Genomic DNA, 21,482 nt, shown 5'->3' on the forward strand with positions numbered 1-21,482 from the left:
TCCTATGAGAGTTTCTTTTTATTTATTATTTCAGTGTTAGTGTTTCTATAGTGTTTTTCTTTCTGGGGACTCAAATCGCCTTATCTACTGTTGGGGCAGATGGTATGATTGCCATCTTGGGCACTCTCAGTAGAATATCATAATAGAGCCAATTTACCTACCAGTATGTCCTTGGAGTGTGGGAGGAAATTGGAGTACCCAGAGCAACTGAGTACTGTCCAAGATACTTTTTTAAAAAAATTGCACTAACATCCAATTTTTTAGGACAAGCTTCCGGGGTGTGTCTCTATCTTCAAGGCCCAAGCAGTATTACAGACAGTACTCAGTTGTTCTTGTTGCAAATGCACTAATACATCTACAATGACCTCAAAAGGGAGTATCCAGAGGAAAGGTACACTATAACAAAGAGAACATGAAAACCCCATGGCGATAGTATTCTGACTGGGACTCTAACTGCAATCAGGTGACACAGTGAGGCACTTACCTAGGTAATATCGGGATCTGTCTAATTTAGCAAAATACACCTGCACTCTTGGAAATCCAAATGCAACAGCTTTGCAACCATCTGCGATAGATTTATCACATCACGTGCATCCGTTTTCACCTTAAAGTGGTTGTAAAGGCTCAGAGTTTTTTAATTAAAATAACATGTTATACTTATCTGTATATAGTTTTGCACAGAATGACCCTGAACCTCCTCTTCTGTGGTCCCCTGTTGGTGCTGCTCACTTTTCCTCTTCTGTGTCTGCCCCCATTGCAAGAACTTGATATGGGGGCAGACATGAGGGCTCACTTCTGAACCGGGCACTCTGTGTCCATAGACACATCACTGCTCACCCCACCCCCCACTCCCTCCCTACAGGATTTGATTGACAACTAGAAAAGCTACAATTTCTGGGGAAATTGTGTGAAGTGTTCTTGCCTCCACCAGTAGTCTACAACTGGAGTGGGCAGAGTAACTGGGTGGAGTGGCTTGTCACTCTGCTGCCTGCTCACACACCTGGGTTCCTATGGCAACTCACTGTACAGCAAGGGCAGAGAAGAGTGGTTAAAAACAAACTGCTCCAACTTGCTCACTTCACAGGCGGTTGCCATCTTCAGACAGTTGTAGCTTACAAATGATAAATCCTACACTGGAGAGCTTTATATTGTGAGAATCACAAGACCCAGACCTACATTTTGATGCATAGTATGTCTCTGAAATATTAAAACTGAAGGCACAGTCGCAGTTTAGCACAGGCACTGCAAACACCCACTATTTGTTTCTCGAGCGCCAGCCGTTCCTGGAGGGTTTCAGTCAGGTCAGTGCCGCCGACCGTTTCCTTGTGCAGATAACGGTCCTGGAGACTGATGGCTCCTCTTCTGTCACCTCAGAAGCTGCCACTAGAACGAAGGAAGTGAGAGAGTGAGCAAGCCCTTCTTCTCATTCTTCTTCTTCCATAGTCCCAGGCTCAGCACCGGAGGGTGAGAGACATTCGCTGTGAGGCTCCTGGTGCACACTGTAGCCCACAGACCCACCACCTGGATGGATCATTGCTGCACAGTGAAAGTCTGCCCACTCAGAGGGATACTACCCACCTGGATGATAGGGGGACCCCTAGAAGACGAGGACCACCTACACCAGCTTCATACTACCTAGCATTAGAGGGAAGACCACCCACTATCTGATGACATGTGGATTATTTACATAAAGCGCAGTAAACATGCGTGTCTGGTGAGTGAGCATTACCTTCACCATTATTGCACTGATACCGGACCATAGAGTTACCAGAGCACAAGAGTCACTTTACCTGGTTCACATCATTTGAACTTTTATATATATATATATATATATATATGGAGAAGGGATACTCATCCATACCAATTCTTAATATATATTCATCTGTTTTTGGTTATTTTAGCGTTGCACTCTTTTGTATATATTGATGTTCTAGTGTGATATTGGTTACCTTTTTGTGCATAGCAGCTTCTATCTATATCGAAGCGCTTACACTCTTATTTTACGCAGTTTAGAAATTGCCCTTCAAATTTGAGGTGGCTAGAGTGGAGTTTCAATGAATGTCATTGGGCGGCATGAGTTGCAAACAAATGGTCATATTGTGAAAACTATAAGGACTATGGCTTAGCCGTGGGCATTTTTAGTGGCAGCAGGGATAGCTGAACATTTTGATATAAGATTTGTGTAGGTGGGCTTGAAAATGAGGGAGTGGTGGCAGTTTAGAAATCATGTCCTGATTTTTCAGCTCACACTCTATCTTTTGTCAGCTCCCACTCTAGTTTTGAACATTCTGCCATTCATTCCTATGAGACCAATTTCACCACAAAAACGCTGATATTTCGTGAACCATTCGGCGAAACGTTCCACAAAGTAATAGTACACCAATCAGGAACAATCTGCACGTTTCGGTATATTACTGTCTATGTAGTGTAAAAACTGTGGGAGGAGTTAGGGTGGTAAATTTGGATATAATAATAAGAATATATATGTGAGATAACAGTAAGTGGTCTTGCCATGCAAGAACACAATAATAGGAGCCACTTGCTCCCACTGCTGTCTCTGTGCCTGCGAGAAGAGAGAGAGAGAACAGTGATACTGCTCTTGGGCATAGTGCTGGATTGAAAGAGGAGCAAGGTAAGTATTTAGGGGGCTCTGGGGGGAAATTATACTGTTTTTCACCTTAATATGTATAATGCATTAAATTAAGCTAAAAAAAAACCCTTAAACCTTTAGAACCACTTTAAACTACATGTGCACTTATTCTTTAGAATGGCGTGCTAATATTGAGCATGAGATGGACAAATTTATGAATCAAACTATGATCTTACAATAAAATTCATTCATATTCTCACTGTTTCTGTTTTGTGCTGTCTTGCTGTATGACATACTTTGGAAAAAAAAACGTTTTATGTTTTAAATGCTACTACATAGTTAAACAGTTAATTGGATTAGAAAAAGGCACAGGACAGGCTCAGCTTCCAACAGGCAAATTAACATTGGGCGATTGCTGACATTTTTATTTTATGGGAGAGTAAATGCTTGATTTTGGGAATTAAATATGACCCTACTGTATTTAGTAATTGCAATGGTAGATGCCATTACTTGTAAGAAAAGCATGCAATCATGTTTACTTTCATACTGAACTGATGTCCCCTTGTCCTTCATATGTTCTTCAGAGATCAGACAGTCATTTGCTAAATTTGAATTAAAGTGCACTGCTCAAAAAAATTAAAGGAACACATTGAAAACACATGGGATCTCAATGGGGAAAAATATCATGCTGGGTATCTATACTGATATGGACTGGGTAATGTGTTAGGATCATAAAAATGCCCCATCGTTTGATGGGAATGAAAATGATCAACCTACAGAGGACTGAATTCACAGACACCCCAAAAATCAAAGTGAAGAAATTATGCAGCAGGCTAGTCCATTTTGCTAAAATTACATTGCAACAACTCAAAATGGTACTCAGCATTTTGTATGGCTCCACATGCTTGTATGCATGCCTGACAATGTCGGACCATGCTCCTAATGAGATGATGGATGGTGTCCTGGGGTATTTCCTCCCAGATCTGGACCAGGGCATCAGTGACCTCCTGGACAGCATGAGGTGCATCCTGGTGGCGTTGGATGTACTGAAACATGATATCTCAGAGGTGTTCTTTTGGATTTAGGTCAGATGAGCATGGTTGCCATTCAATGGTATCAATTCCTTCATCCTCCAGGAACTGCCTGCAGACTCTCGCCACATGAGAATGGGCAGCATTGTTGTGCACCAGGAGGAACCCAGGACCCACTGCACCAGCGTGGGGTCTGACAATGGGTCCAAGGATTTCATCCTAATGGCAGTCAGGATGTCATTGTCTAGCCTGTAGAGGTCTGTGTGTCCCTCCATGGCTATGCCTCCCCAGATTATCACTGACCCACCACCAAACTGGTCATGCTGAACCATGTTACAGGCAGCATAACATTCTCCACGACTTCTCCAGACCCTTTCACGTCTTTCACATGTGCTCAGGGTGAACCTGCTCTCATCTGTGAAAAGCACAGGGCGCCAGTGGTGGATCTGCCAATTCTGGTGTTCAATAGCAAATGCCAATCAAGCTCTATGGTTCCAGGCAGTGAGCACAGGGGCCACTAGAGGATGTCGGGCCCTCAGGCCACCCTCATGAAGTCTGTTTCTGATTGTTTGGCCAGAGACATTCACACCAGTGGCCTGCTGGAAGTCATTTTGTGGGGCTCTGGCAGTGCTCATCCTGTTCCTCCTTGCACAAAGGAGCAGATACTGGTCCTTCTGATGGGTTAAGGACCTTCTACGGCCCTGTCCAGCTCTCCTAGATTAACTGCCTGTCTGCCTGTGCAACCTCTGCAGGGTCCAGGTATCGCCTCATGCTACCATTAGTGACGCTGACCTTAGCCAAATGCAAAACTGGTGAGAAACAGTCAGAAAGGATGAGTAAGGAAAAAAATGTCACTGGCTTCCACCTGTAAAACCTTTCATGTGTTGGGGGCCGTCTCATTGTTCGCCATTTAGTGCACATGTTATTAATTTCATTATCACCAAAGCAGCTGAAACTGATTAACAACCCCCTCTGCTACTTAACTGACCAGATCAATATCCCAGGAGTTTAATTGACTTGATGCTATACTCTGATTAAAAAGTGCTTCTTCTTTTAAGCAGTGTATAACTAAAACCAAGACCATAAATGCATCATATTGCAGCTTACAGTCCTTAGATGTGGTGGCTACCCTGGTTTCCTTTTTTATATTAGGAACATTTTCATCTAATACAGAGAATATGTGTTGATATTGCCAGAAATGCAGTGTCCTTGTCACTGTGAGCTGCACTGAAGAATATTTTTCTTCCTAGATATCTTCTGTACCAATTACCCTGCCGTCTATGTACTGTAAATTAAGAGATACAAACATGTTTGTAGTTAATATCGGAAGATCGATCTAGGGTGACAACCATGGCTCCCTCCCAGGGGCGGACTAACAATTTATGGGGCTCCGGGGCAATAGGGGATCATGGGGCCCTTGTGTCCTTCCCCAAACTCAAAAAAGCCTATGAAAAAGGTACCAGGGGCATCTCATGGAGCCCCCTACTGACCCCGGGCCCTCGGGCAGTTTCCGAGTTTCCAAATGGTCAGTCCGCCCCTGCTCCCTCCTTAGATACAGTGGAGGAGTTACGTAGCCACCTAGGGACATGAAATTAATTATCAGGTGAAAATCAAGAAAGAAGTGTCACAAAAAAGAAAACAAATGCAACCACCACACCAAGGACTAGTAAGCTGAAATATATAAAAAATTTTGTTGTGGGTTTAGATAGACTTTAACCTTGGAAACAATTACACCTATTTATTACTGTACTTCACTTTTTATGATGTCTTTTTTCCTAAACAAGCTCAGTTTTTCAAATAGTTCATTACAAGTGAAACCACCAGTCCATTTTATTAGCTGCCTGCCATTGTACCCTGCCCAAATCTTCTTTACTCTTTTCATAGTATGGTGGCCAATTCTCTTTTTTTATATTATATTTCTTAATACATATTTAACACCTTTTTCACAGCCAATCACATGATTTCCAAATCAAAAAGCTTGTATCCAGTATTAACAATTGTTTTGCTACCAATAATACAGTTGCAAGAAAAAGTATGTGAACCCCTTGGGATTACATGGAGTTTTGCATGAATTGGGCATAAAATGTGCTCTGAACGTCATCTAAGTCACAACAATAGAAGAACATGGTCTGCTGAACATAATACTACACAAACATTAGATGTTGCCATGGTTTCATTGCACATAACATGTAAACATTCACAGTGCAGGAAGGAAAAAGTATGTGAACCTTTGGACTTAATAACTGGTTGACCCTCCTTTGGCAGCAATAACCTCAACCAAACGTTTCCTGTAGTTGCAGATCAGACCTGCACAACGATCTGGAGTAATTTTGGACCACTCCTCTTCACAAAACTGTTTCAGTGTAGCAATATTCTTGGGATGTCTGGTGTGAATCGCTCTCTTAAGGTCATGCCACAGCATTTCAATCGGGTTGAGGTCAGGACTCTGACTGGGCCACTCCAGAAGGCGTATTCTGTGCTGTTGCAGCCATTGTTTTGTTGAATTACTTGTATGCTTTGGGTCATTGTCCTGTTGCATCACCCATCCTCTGCGGAGCTTCAGTTGGCGGACAGATGGTCGCACGTTTTCCTGCAAAATGTCTTGATAAACTCTGGAATTCATTTTCCCATCAATGACAACAATCCGTCCAGGCCCTGAGGCAGCAAAGCAGCCCCAAACCATGATGCTCCCTCCGCCATGTTTTACAGTGGGGATGAGGTTTTGATGTTGGTGTGCTGCGCCTTTTTTTCTCCACACATAGTGTTGTGTGTTCTTCCCAAACAACTCAATCTTGGTTTCATCTGTCCACAGTATATTTTGCCAGCAGTGCTGTGGAACATCCAGGTGCTCTTTTGAAAACTTCAAACGTGCTGCAATATTCTTTTTGGACAGCAATGGCTTCCTCCGTGGTGTCCTCCCATGTACTCCATTCTTGTTTGATGTTTTCCTTATTGTAGATGTGTCAACAAAAATGTTAGCATGTGCCAGAGATTTCTGTAGGTCTTTAGCTGACACTCTGGGATTCTTCTTTACCTCATGCAGCATTCTGCGCTGTGCTCTTGCAGTCATTTTTACAGGACGACCGCGCCTAGGGAGAGTAGCAACAGTGCTAAACTTTCTCCATTTGTAGACAGTCTGTCTTACCGTGGACACATGAACATCAAGGCTTTTGGAGATACTTTTGTAACCCTTTCCAGCTTCATGCAAGTCAACAATTCTTGATCGTAGGTCTTCTCAGAGCTCTTTTCTGCGAGGCATGGTTCACATCAGACAGTGCTTCTCGAAACCAGTAAACCCAAAACAGGTGTGTGTTTTTTAAGGGCAGGACAGCTGTCAGCAACACATCCAATATCATCACACTGATTGGAGTCAAGGTTGGCTCACTACTGGCTCCAATTAGCTCTGGGAGAAGTCATTAAGCTAGGGCCTCACATACTTTTTCCTCCCTGCACTGTGAATGTTTACATGCTATGTGCAATTAAACCATGGCAACATCTAATGTTTGTGTAGTATTATGTTCAGCAGACTGTGTTCTTCTATTGTTGTGACTTAGATGACGTTCAGAGCACATTTTATGCCCAATTCATGCAAAACTCCACGTAATCCCAAGGGGTTCACATACTTTTTCTTGCAACTGTACATATATAAGTCATAAGTTGTCAATTTATAACTTCAACTAAATATCATTCCGCATGAATACTACAAGTCTTAGTACATGCAAAAAGAAAAAGGAAAGGGAAAAGGACAAGGAAAAAGAAAAGGAAAAGAACAGGGAAGGAAAGAGAAAAGGAAAAAGAACAGAAAAGGAAAGGAAAGGGAGAGGAAAAAAAAAGGAAAGGAAAAGGAAAGTGAACACAAGGAAAAGGAAAGGAAGGAAAAATACCTTCACAGGAAATAAAAACACACAGGGAAAAAACCCTCCCACTGCACCATCTCCTGGCAGTTAATTATTCCATTCTTTGTAGATACTGCATTTAATCCACCCATTCCCCAAAGTTTGGTGGGGAAGAAGACTTCCAATAGTATAATCTTGATATAATTGGTCTAGCAGCCATCAAGATAACATGTGAAAGACCCTCTTTAGCTTCTTTTATAGAGCCTGAGAAAATAGATAATAGTTATCTGTGGGACACAAGCTATTTGAGTATCTATCTAGTATATGACCAAATACAGTATATCAAATATAGATGACCAAAATGATTGGACATGACCACCACAGACACAGAAACAAACTTAAATAACATTGATACCAGCAACAAACATTAAACACATGAGAATATATAGTATGCAATCTAACAGAATATTGCTTCCATCTAGATAGAAACTTAAAATTCTTGTATCCTGCTGGTGATAGACATATATTTTGAATTAGCATTAAGGCCTTAATAAAATCTTTTCAGGATACTGTACACTGTAGTTCTTTTTCCTAGTCGGCAATATACTATGGAAGGTTTGAAGTTGAGTGAGACAATAATAAGGCATATATTGTTGAAACTGAATGTTTTGGAGCTTGTGGAGCTCTATGTAAAGAACCTGTCTTTGGGAGAGCTAAATAAAAATTTCTAAGCTGATAATAAGATAACCATTGACCCTGTATATGATCGGTATTATCGAACAATACCAAAAACGGTGCCAAAATCTCTGTGCCATGTTCAAGATAAAACATTAATATTGATTTAGGCCTCATAATAAGAGATTTTTTAAATTTAGCTTGTAACGGAAGCCTGAAAGACAGATTCAGTAAGTATTTGCAAAGCATTTAACAAGCTTTGAGCAGTTTTCTTGAACAGCTCCAGGGTATGAAAATTGAGTAAATAATTTCATGGGAATGCTGCCGTAGCTTTAAACAAAGTAATAAATATCTGCTAAAATGTGTTTAAAGCAACAGCTAGCACTTTGATTGGGACCTATATTCACTGCTCCCCATCTGTTAAGGAATTTGATCTTTATGGGCTTCAATGGGCTCAAAACTTGTTAAAGGAAGCCCATCAGTGTAAAAATATGGGAGGAGGCATTTGTGTCTTGTTCTTGAGGGTGCATGGTCTAAGATGATCAATCTGATTCTGGCTTCACTACTCAGTCACTGACCTGGAAAAAGAATTAGCATATCTGGTGTTCTCAAACCTTATATACACAGGATTCTTCCAGGTCCATAATGTAATTTCCTGCTTGTGTGATTGTCTCACTGATTCGCAATTTTTGGTGAGATACTCCCAAAGGAAAATCACATTTAAAGGGATGCAGACCTTGCAAATTTCCCATTAGAGCCCTGCAGGTGCAGTAGCTGATTGATAATTATAAAACCACTCACATACAGATTCACTCTGCACATGGACAGAGAAAAACAAACAAGTATTTCTTCAGAATAACAAAGTGTGTTAAAATCCTTGCAATTTACATAGATCACCCAGAGTTTTTTTTTTCTTAACAAATGTGGAGTTACTCTTTAAATTCAAAATACTAACAACAACTTACAAAAATACATCCACTATTCTGCCCCAAGCTATATCACTAACCTAGTCTCAAAATACTAACCATATTGTTCTCTGCATTCATCCCAAGACCTCTCTAGCTCCCTTGTCACCTCCTCCCATGCTTGCCTCCAAAGACTTCTCCTGAGCCTCCCCAATCCTTTGGAACTCTTTACCCCTATCAGTCAGACTTTCTCCTACTCTGTCAACTTTTAGACAATCCCTGATAACCCTGTTAGAGATGCCTATCCTACCTCCACTTAACAACTGTACGTTTGTTTTCTCCATCAGCTCATCCCCCACAGTTATTACCTTTTGTATCACTTGACCCTCTCTTTTAGATTGTAAGCTCTAACCAGCAAGGCCTTCTAATTCCTCTTGTACTGAATTGTATTGTAACTGTACTGTCTGCTCTCATGTTGTGAAGCACTGAACAAGCTGCTAGCAGTATATAAATTCTGTATAATAATAATAATAACAACAGATAGTGCAGGTTACTGATGATGCAATAACACTTGCTGGGAATAACTTGCTGGTAACAAAAGAATATTCCAAGTTTTGGCTAATTCAAATGTGTTGACAATACAGTACAGTGTGAACCCAGGTCAAAGCAGAGCCTAAAAAAGATCTTTTAAATACAGTAAACGTGTACTGACTCTAACGCTCTTCAAAATAACATTCACAAGGAAAGTTTTAATGGAAATTATGTATAGTTTTAAGTCATTTTTATTTCCATTTTTAGTTTTTATGCTTTTTATAAACTGACCTGAACAGCAGATCAAATTACAGGCTTTTTACAGCAAATGGTAAAATGACAGCAAATGTGGTGCAAAATTCATTCTAATGCACCTTCTGCTGACGACAAATGGTAAATATTAAATATTTTATGGAATGTTCCATATAAGCTCGGCTATACTGAAAAAAACCCCAATTGAAATATGTTGTATATAAATTTTAGTTCTGGACAGAATAAAGAAAAAATATACAAAATGCTATACAATCTTTCTAAACAACGTCCTTGTGTACAAAGTCTTATACAGGGCAGTGATATACTGGCTTCCTTTCTTTTTATCTCTTTTTTATACTTCCCAAGATAACATTAAACATCAGAGATTTACAATTATTACAAGCCTATAAGAAGATTAGAATGCAGAAAGAGAGCACTTTTTATAACCAGCTGGTCAAAAACAAGAGATGCTTGAGGACAAAAAATTCAAGAACAGATGATATGAGAATGGGACCATTTCTTGAAATGACAGGAAGTTAGCAGAGATAGGATGTATTAAAGTAGTAATGCTGTTTGGGCGCTTTTCAATTAACATGTAATAGACAGCAGGAAGCAGCAGAGAAATGTACTCTATAAAGGTAGGCACTAGTGGATATTCATTTCATCTATTTTTTGTAAAAATTTCCATGATGCAGAGAACATTTGCAATGAAACAGTTTTTTTTTTGTTACTGATAAACCATTTTTTCACTTGATGTCTGTTTAAATGTCACTGCTTTTGTTCCAGGATCATGTCACTGAATCTTATTCAAAATATTCAAATATTTTTATAATCCTCAAATAAAGGCAACCCTTCAATCAACATCTCCAAATTCAGTCTTTTTAATAACAGTCCCTTCCCACTGATTTTCTTTTTGGCCCTTGTCTTGATCAAGGTCTTTATGTCCTTTGATTGTATGACAAATAAAAGGATTTTTTGTTGTGTTTTCATAGATTCATCCTTCAGTCTTTGCCACTTGCGAGAAATTTTATATATTTAATGTGTTCCTGTAGAATGCCAAGGAAGAGATAGGGAATGTAAGTAATGTCCTTAAAGGATAAGTTCACTTTTGGGAACATGTTACATGTTTCACCTGTTTTTAGGGTGGAACATGTAACAGGTTTCCATAGCTGCAGCTGCGCCTGCCGACCCCCCTCCCTCTGACAGATAGTACAGGGAGAAGTCTCCCCATACTATCTGTCAGATTTGAAAACAGCGCAGCCATGTGGGGCTCCATCAACACGGACACGTCATTCATTCATTCACAGACTTCTGTAAATGGACGAACTGCAAGTCCCAACAGCCTTAGTGGCTGTAGGCTTGTAGTTTTCAATGAATTACCATGGCACTGTGGAGCATTGTGGTAGTTCATTGAAGCTTCCTGTCAGAATATCTGCTTGCTTGTACATCCCGGATGGCAAGGAGATATTCTGACAGGTCTGCAGGAGACCTGCATGGCATCAGCGATCTACTGATCGCTGGTGCAATGCTTTTCAGGCTCCTTTGGACAAAAATAATAAATACACATTTTTTTACCTGCAAAAAAATGTACATTTATTATTTTTGTGCAAAAAGGTTAAGTTATCCTTTAAAGGCATAGTTCACCTTTGTCAAAAACCACCTTTTCAGATAAGGGATGTCTGTAGATAAATTAAACTGTGCAGGTATGACTAAAGTTGAGTAATGGCCTTGCTATCAGCATAGGCCATTTATGTACCACATGAAGCCTGACTGGAAAACTCCCTGGATGTTGTAAAAAGAGGCCCAGCTGTTACTGATCACCTCCACCATCACAGAATTGAGCTCTTTCTCTGTGTCAAAACCCATGCGCTCTCTCTCCCCTGATGGTTAGAGCTCAGCTTTTGAGTTCTCACTTCTGTGAAGGTGAAGGTGAACAGTAACAGCTGGGCTTCTCTTAGCACTGTGTGTTAGAGGTAAGCGCGACTTTGCTCCAGTCTTTAAAGTGAGCAATGGCCAATTTCCTCTCCATATGGAAACACTAATATTTCAGCTATTCTCCCCCTCAAAGATTGCAATTTAATCAATTCAGTCTAGATTTAATTGTCACACGGGTGACACTGAACGCATTGACTGTATTTTATTAAAAAAACTTTTCAAATCAGCTTCAAACTACTTGCTTAGTTGTATGAGGTGCTCCTAACCTTATAAAAATAGATTTTTAATGTTGAGTGGTCTGTTCGCCACTATCAGAGGAACAGAAGCTTAAGTACCCTGTCTAGACCACTTTTTACTGTTGCCTTTGTCGGAAAATAACCTCTTCAAAGAAGAAGTAACCTTTAGATGTACAACATAAATCAAACTCTAAGTTACGTTAGAGTGCTACCACACACCTACTTGATTTAAAAGTGAGCATGTCAGTAGCACTTACTGTCCATTTGCTCCCTACCCAATTCATGGAGCAAAAAGGAAAGCTCTATGTGAGCTATGAGTCGTCAGAGTCATTGATTAGAGCAATGGCACACTTGTGATCCTACTGCTGGTGAGACCTTTCCAGTGGAAGGATTTCTATGGAGGACCTTGCTTGCATATGTCACTGTCTTCCCAGCAGGATAAGCAAGCTGTCATTCTCTTGCTGGTGATTTGCATTCTGTAGAAGAAGGAATGATGCCTTGCTGTTCCAGTCAGTGCCCTGCCCCCTCCAGCTGAGGGGTGACATAAACAAAGCAGGTGAGTGTACTCCCTGCACATTTTAGTTATCCTGTCACCTTAGTCAGGGATATGGATTCACTATATGACTGATTGGTCCAATGCTATCACATGGATTGAGTTCTCCTCCATACCCAGAAATGATAAATGACGAGAAAAGAAAAAGAAGGGGGATGGGGAGTGTTAAGAAAAATCTGTTGCTGCTCCCTAAAGGGCAAAGCACAGGTATGCTTTACATATTTGGGTTGCAGTAATGCACAGTAAAAGGTGCATATTACCCAAATTTACAGTGGTTATAGAAAAAAAATCACCACCCCCTTTAAAATAATCACAGTGTGTTGCTTTGCAGCTTGAAATGAAGACAGACACAGTTTTTGTTTTATCCAACTGTATTTACTGCAACTTATAACATCCAAGTGAAATATAAAACACCAACATGTCAGAAAAAAATAAAAAAAACACCCTTTCCTTTAATTTCAGCCTTTAGTCTGTTGGGATATGTCTCTACTAACTTTGCACATCTAGACTTTGCAATATTTGTCCATTCTTCCTTGCAGAACTGCTCAAGTTCGGTTAAATTTGATGATGACAGTTTCTGGACTGCAGTCTTTCTCCAAGTCACATATTTTGAATGGGGGTAAGTCTAGGCCCTGACTAGGCCATACAAGGACATTGACCTTTTTCTCCTACAACCACTGTGTGATCACTTTTCAACAACAGAATCGCTGAGTTGGAAAAAGGATCATTCGCCTCCTAAAAATGATTTGTAAACTCAATCAGGTATAGCTAATCACCTTCTCAATGGCACACAAAGCCATTTGACTATCAACTGTGATCAGCTGTGGCCCTTTTGATTAGCTCAGAATGAGAAGAGCTTTCCTTGAGCATTTCAGTCCCTGATAGTACAACTGAAGCAAACAATCAACTATGGGTGGCAAGGCACTGTCAAAAGATCTCCCTGGGATAAAGTTGTGGACAGGCACAAGTCAGTAGATGGATCCAAAAAAAAATTCAGAGGCTTTATCAATGCTTCATGGAAGTCTATTATTAAGAAGTAGAAGGTATTTGGTACAACACAAACCCTCCCTGGATCAGGACGTCATGCCAAACTGGATGAAAGCAGCAGGAGGAAACTGGTCATAGAGGCAGGCTACCAAGAGGCCTTCAGCAACTCTGAAGCAGTTGCAGGAATTTATTTTATATATATATATATATATATATATATATATATATATATATATATATATATAAAATATATTAAGAGTGGTCATTGTGTGCATGTAACAACAATATCATAAATTCTCCACAAGTGTGGCTTGTATGGGAAGGTTCCAAAAAAAAAACACTTCTCAAGAAAGGCCATATTGACTGTGGGCTTTGCAAACAAGACACCTTGAAGATTTTGAGGAAACATGGAAAAATATGTTATGGTCAGATGAGACTAAAATTGAATTGAATACAGCTCACCATCAAAATAACACCATTCCTACAGTAAAGCATGAAGGTGGTAATATCCTGTTATGGGGGTGTTTCTGTGCAGCAGGGACTGAAGCACCTGTCAGGATAGACGGAAAATGGATGGGGAAAAATACCATCAAATTCTTGAGGAAAATCTGCTGCCCTCTGCCAGAACGTTGTCAATGGGCAGAAGGTTTACCTTCCAATGTGACAATGACCCAAAGCACACAGCAAAAATGGCCACACAGTGGTTGAAGGAGAAAAAGGTGAATGTCCTTGCATGGCCTAGTCAGAGACCAGACTTAAACCCCATCAAAAATTTGTGGAATGACTTGAAGACTGCAGTCCACAAACTGTCACCATCATATTTAACTGAACTTGAGCAGTTCTGAAAAGAACAGTGGGCAAATATTGCAAAGTCTAAATGTGCAAAGTTAGTAGAGACATATTCGAACAGACTAAAGGCTGAAATGAAAGGAAAAGGTGTTTTTTCTTTTTTTTCTGACATGTTGGTGTTATATATTTCACCTAGAAGTTAGAAGTTGCACTAAGTATATACAGCTGGATAAAACAAAAACTGTGTCTGCCTTCATTTCAGGCCTGAACGCAACAAAATGTGGTTATTTTAAAGGGGTGATTCTTTTCTATACCCACTGTATTATAATGCATGAGCTATTGTGCACTGTGGTGCCATTCATTTTGAATGGATCTGCAATGCATCTTGCAAATTTCACCTGATGATGGTGCCAGTATCCCATTTCCGGTCCTAGGATGACAATGCTCACTCATTGTACTGTATCTATGAAAGAGTAGCGTTGTCACCCTAGGACAGGAAATGTGTTACTACTACACACCACCTTTGCCTTCCTCATCTCCATAACTTAGCAGGATGAGTTCTGTAGTTTACAGAGGTGAAATTAGTAGGGTTGATAAAATTGATTTAACTGCAACATAACACAGAAAAGCATTGGACTTCTGGTAGAATCAATAGGTATTTTTCTGCATGTATGAAAACAAAATTACAAAACACGTTCATTCTCATATTTAGTAAGCCAAAGGAGGACAAATAAATGATGTTAAAAATAGTGTTTTACATACCTTTAACTAATTTAATTACAGTCTAGTAAACTAGGATTGCCTGCTATGAGCAACTGCACTTTGAAAATTATCATTGCTTGCAGGACAAAGGAAATTTGTACCTTTATTTGACTTATTTCCTTAGTAGTGGCGCTCTAAACTGAAGACAAAAATTCATGATTACATGTAAAATCCTAAAATGACATCACTTTGGATAATACATACCATACCTGTAATTATATTTAGTCGTTTTGATTTTTGAGTTGTGAGACTATACATAGTCTAAAGATCGCTAATTACTGTAGAGTACAGCAATTATGTTGAGCATTTTATTTACTCAACAGCTTTTACATTGAATGAATTTAAACAGCATTGTTTCTATCACAGGTAATATTTTTTCTGCTAATGGATGCTGAAATTTTAATTGCAGTGACCTTAAAAGATAAATGAGATCTGATATGGTTTAGTGAAGTAAATGGGAGAAATAGGCCAACATAGGGGCTGACATAAACTCTTCATGTCACACCAATAGGGTGAATGCATAATTAGGTGTAAGGACCAAAGAAGAGAATTATTGCTGTTGGTATTTTTAGGATCTGCACAGAAATTCTAGAGGGATCCAAAGGTCTTTCTTCCCTAGCCTTGGCTGGGGGGTACTGCACTCCAATCACAGGAGAGCAATTAAAGTGGTTGTAAATCCTTCCATATACCCAGTGAAGTGACTGGCCTCATGTGATAAACAATGATTAAAGAAATCTTCCTACATAAGCTGTACCTGTTTATCTGCAGCTCTCTCCTCTAAATCCATTCAAAGTCCAGAATTTACACAGGAACTCTCAGCTCTGAAGCGCAGGAGATCTGAAGTTTCACATTAAGTGAGGAGAGCTCTGAGAACTGATTGGAGGGAAGGGACACACCCCCTTTCAGGCAGCACACAGGAAAGAGCCAAGGTTGTCATCCACAGGCATTTTTTTCTTGGTGCCAGCAAACCTTATCAGAAGTGACTCACGCTAATAGCAGAGGAAGAAGGAAGCAGACAGAAAGGAAACTTAGTGCTCTGGACTGAGACAAGTACACACTACAGATGGATATGCTTTATTCATATTTCATGTCTGTCTTTAAGGCAGAGCAGCTAACCACAAGTTTGTGTAGGACCTTAGACTAGTTGACATGGAGCACCTTCTCAGGTAAGTGACTGTTGAAAACAAATCCTGGGGTATTCCGAATACCAATAACATCAACAATTGGGCAGTTTTCCTACTAACTCTATTGATGCCTCCTGATGCTGTAAGTTAGTGTGTGACAAAAGATGTTCGGGGCTAGGGGCGGACTGACCATTTGGAAACTCAGGCACTGCCCGAGGGCCCGGGGTCAGTAGGGGGCCCCATGATATGCCGCTGGTACCTTTTCATAGGTTTTTTTGAGTTTGGGCAAGGACACAGGGGCCCCATGATCCCCTATTGCCCGGGAGCCCCATGAGTTTTCAGTCCGCCTCTGTTCGGGGCAGCACTCCCTTAAGTTCTCTGTCTTTGCCTGCAGGTAAGAACATATGAAGTTTCTCCTTAGAAGTAATCTGCCCAAACACAGATGGTGCCTGGGGGAATATTGGGGTAGTATCTGACATGACTCTATCAGGAGGGACAAGTACAAATCTATTAATTTAGTGTGAGGTGAGGACTCATTAGAAGATGCAGGGGATTTATTGTACTTTATTCCACCTGTCCTGCATTGCCAAAGATGTTCCAGTAGATTCACATTTGATGTCTGGCTTAGATTGTTATGATCAAACAAAGGATCTATGTGTAAATGGATTCTGAGACAGATGGACAAAATATGTCGAAAAGCTATGGTGAAATTGGTGGAGAGATGTCTTAGTGTAAACGAGAATCCATCAATTCATAGCTAACTTATAATTAGCAATTGTGAGGTTGTATTGCTAGTAGTAGTTAGTCACATTCGTCTAAACTTGTTCTGTAGCATTAAACATGTTTCACTACTTGTCCAAATGGTTTTCTTTGCTCTAATGAGCTTCGGTGTCATACCCCAGCATTTATAGCCACACTATAGGGTCACCTTGATCCTTTTACTATGGCATCATTAACTATTTATGGACATTTATTTATTTATTTCAGGTACTTATATAGCGCCGTCAATTTACGCAGCGCTTTACACATATATATTGTACATTCACATCAGTCCCTAACCCTCAAGGAGCGAACAATCTAAGGTATGGACATTGGGTATTATCTAAACATACTTTGGGCATGGGTAATATGCTCTGCCCCTTATCCTCCCCCATAGGTCTCTAGTGCCATGCAAGCTGGAACTTGCTTTATTTACACAGAAGTAGATCCTTTTTCAGGTTCCATTCACACTTTCCATATCTGAAATCATAGACAGAATCATGCAGTTCTGCCTGAGATTCCAGATTATGCTAACATTGTGGAAAAAGATTCATACATGGTTAGCAGACTCACATTTTGTCATTTTTTTTGCTAGGCAACAAATGTTCCAAAAGTCACACTGAAAAAACGTGCAACATTCTATTTAGCACATTTGTCAGGCATAGGGCAGCCCATGCAAGTGGAGTACTAAAGTTGCACACAAAAACGTATGCAGAAACAGATGTTTCTGCTACATGAAGTGTGAATGGGGCCTCAGTGTCAAGAAGAGATGTGATGGGGTTTATTTACTAAAGGAAAATAGGCTATCCGCTTTGTAAGTGCAGCTTCACTAATTTTCCCGAGAGCTCATTGTAAGCTCTACTAATTTTCATTATTCAATCGTGCAAGCAAAAATGTTTTTTTTAAATTTTCCTTGCACCTGCTTAGGCATTCTTTACAATGGGAAGCTTCACTACATTTACTAAGTTCTGGGGAAAATAGGTGCAACTGAGTGTAGCTGCACTTGTAAAGTGCACAATCTATTTGCCTTTAGTAAATTAAGCCCAATAAAGCCATGTTATTGTTGCTTTATTGTAACTTCTCTGTTCATTCATAGCAGGGTGACCTTATGTGCATAAGATGTCAAAGAAACGTTGCAAGTAAAAAAAATGCCCTTTAGCCCTTTAGCAATGCTAAATGACCAGTATTGGTTGCACCTACATTTTTTTGGTTAAGCTCTGACACTTATGCATTGTGTTTTCTTTAAAGACCACTATCCACAAATTGCATTATTTTATACACAGGTTCATGCAAAAAAAAGTTTAAAAATCATGCTTCGGAAGGTGATTAGACTAGAAGAAATGTAAAACTAAGAGCATTTAGCAATGAGAACTATAAAAAAACTGCCTCATTTTGTAACCTCCCCTTGCCACCAGTGGCAGCTTATATGGAGCAATAAAAATGTCATTACTGTCAAATAATTCTATTGGTATTTTTATATACAGTATAGAGTTGTAAGTATTTTCGCAATTCCTTCACATAATTCATGTGAGTGGCATTAAATGGGTGATCTCAATAAAAAATAGCATGCTTTACATCTCAAGCTGAAGATCTTTTCAATTACTTCTGAAATCCTGTACTGGGAAACATTTATAGGCTGATACTGCTGAGACCATCTGAAAGGGTTAGTTGTCTGTGTCTTTCTGTCTGTCTGCCTAGCAATTTTAGGTTGACTGCTAAGGATAAGCATGTAGCAAGTGAAGTAGGAACTCCTGATCTCCATATCTGTTGTAAGTGAATAACTCAAAATACTGAATCAGCTGGATCAGCAATACAGCTAGGCATGAAGGGCAAAGAAGCAGGTTCATTCTAATGCAGACCTCCACAGACACATATACTTACCTTCCCTTCTCTTTCCTGCCACTCCATCCAGATGACTGGAATGAAAAGAAATTGTTGTGTGATCTACAAGACGCTAGAGCCATATCTTAGATGTGGGTTATGGACTGTCTGTGTGGTAGGGTTGATTGGTCCAGCACTATCACATGGAGTGGGTGACATATTCCTGCATAGCTGGAATTAATGGGTGTTTCCTTTGGCTCCCAATGCTGCACAAATGGTAGGGGAATAATGGAAAGATAAGCAAACATGTTGCTTTACCCTGAATAGGCAAAGCAAGGTGTGGCGAACGCGTTGTCAGACCACTGCCCTTCTCACCAACCTGTGACAAAAGACTGGTCAACCTCACACCGCGCTGTCACTTACGCAACAATGGCACCCCTAGCCTCACCCAGCACAAAGATTCTCTAGCTCACAGGACCACAATCTAGGTTCCATAAGCCTGAGAGTGATTGTCACTGGGTTAACTAAGCAATTAACTCTGTAAACTACCATGTATAGGTATATTCAGAGGGTTATACTACAGTAGCACTCTTCAAGAAAGAGGGATTCTTTGAGTTTGCTTTAGCACATTTAGAGACAGTTTTCAAAATATAGTTTAATAATGATAATGTAAAATTGGTGTTAATAAAATATTTACAAAAAAAGGTATTACAATGAAACAAAGAGAACAAACAGAAAGATAAAGGGGTAAAAATTGAAGAATACTTCTAGAATGGGTGAGTGGGACAAAAAGAAGGCAAATGTATTTAATACCTTCTTCAGGTCTGTGTATACAAAGGAGCATGGGGGAGCTCTTGTCCATAATGGGCATGGTATTGACACAGCTCCAGATGATCCACATTGGCTCACAATTGATATGATCCAAAAATATCTAAATAGAATAAAGATGATAAAAGCACCTGTACTGGATGGCTTACACCCATGGGGCCTTAAAGAATTGAGCTCTGTCATTTCAAAGCCATTGTTTCTAATTTTTAGGGACTCTTTAATGACCGGCATAGTACCAAAAGACCACATAGATAAGTTCTTGCTGGAAAAAAATATTTTAAGCAACAGACAGCATGGATTCATGAAAGACAGAAGTTGTCAAATAAATCTGATTTCTTTTTATGAGAGGTGAGAAAAACCTTGGACAGAGGGGTGGCTGTGGATGTGGCATACTTGGATTTTGCAAAAGCGTTTGACACAGTTCCCCACACACGGCTAATATGTAAGATAAAGTCTACGGGCTTGGAAAAATCTATATCTAAATGGATAGAAAACTGGCTAAAAGATCGTATTCAGAGAGTAGTGGTTAATGATTCATACTCTGAATGCTCTGGGGTCATCAGTGGTGTACCCCAGGGTTTAGTGTTGGGACCCTTACTTTTTAATATATTTATAAACGATATAGGGTCTGAGATTAAAAATCCCATTTCAGTCTTTGCAGATGACAACAAGCTGTGCAGTGGAATAACGTCCTTATAAGATGTCTTCAACTTACAAACCGACCTCAATGCACTGTTTAATTGGGCAACTATGTGGCAAATGAGGTTTAATGTTGATAAATGTAAGGTTATGCACTTGGGGGCTAAGAATATGCATGCATCCTACATACTGGGGGGGGGGGTACAACTGGGGGAATTAATGGTGGAGGAGGATCTTGGAGTTCACAAGCTTAATAATGGCATGCAATGCCAAGCTGTGGTTTCTAAAGCGAGCAAAATCCTCTCTTGTATTAAAAGAGAGAGAGATATCATATTACCCCTGTACAAATTAATTAGTAATACCTCATCTGGAATATGCAGTTCAGTTTTGGGCACCAATTCACAAAAAGAACATTGGGGAACTTAAGAAAGTACAGAGAAGGGCAACCAAACTGAGGCATGTAGGAGCTCAGCTACTAGGAAAGATTAGAGGAACTGAATTTATTCTCTCTTGAGAAGAGGAGATTAAGGGGGGATATGATCAACATGTATAAATACATCAGTGGTTCATATAGTGAACTCGGTGTAGAGCTATTCACAGAGGTCATCACAGAGGACAAGGGGGCATCCTTTATGTCTGGAGGAAAAGATATTTCATCTCCAAACACGGAAAGGTTTCTTCACAATGAGAGCTGTGGAAATGTGGAATAGACTCCCTCAAGAGTTGGTTCTGGCCAGCTCAGTGGATTACTTAAAAAAAGGCCTGGATTGCTTCTTAGATCCACAGAATATAACTGGATACTAACATTTATAGATAAAGTTGATCCAGGGAATATCCGATTGCCTCTCGAGGGACCAGGAAGGAATTTTTTTCCCAGCAGGAGCAAATTGGATCGTGCTTTGCTGGTTTTTTTTTGCCTTCCTCTGGATCAACTGTGGGTGTAGGATTATAACTTTTTTTTTCTACGGTTGAACTGGATGGACTTTTGTCTTTTTTCAGCCAGACTAACTATGTAACTTGCAAGTCCTGTTTCAGCAGATTTCAGTCCATGAACAAGGTGATATATTGGCTCTCATAACTTGACAGCTCTTCATTTGCTTGATGGTACACAAGAACTGTGAGCTTCTGGAGCAGTTTCTATTTCTCTGATATCAAGGGTTTTTTTTTCAGAGACCATCTGACCAATTAAGTGGTGGAGGTGTGGCTATGGGATGTCACGGTGTGTGGGA

The sequence above is a fragment of the Staurois parvus genome, unplaced genomic scaffold (assembly GCF_062004578.1).
Source record: "Staurois parvus isolate SC_StPar_1 unplaced genomic scaffold, SC_StPar_1.0 ptg000668l, whole genome shotgun sequence".
NCBI lineage: Eukaryota > Metazoa > Chordata > Amphibia > Anura > Ranidae > Staurois > Staurois parvus.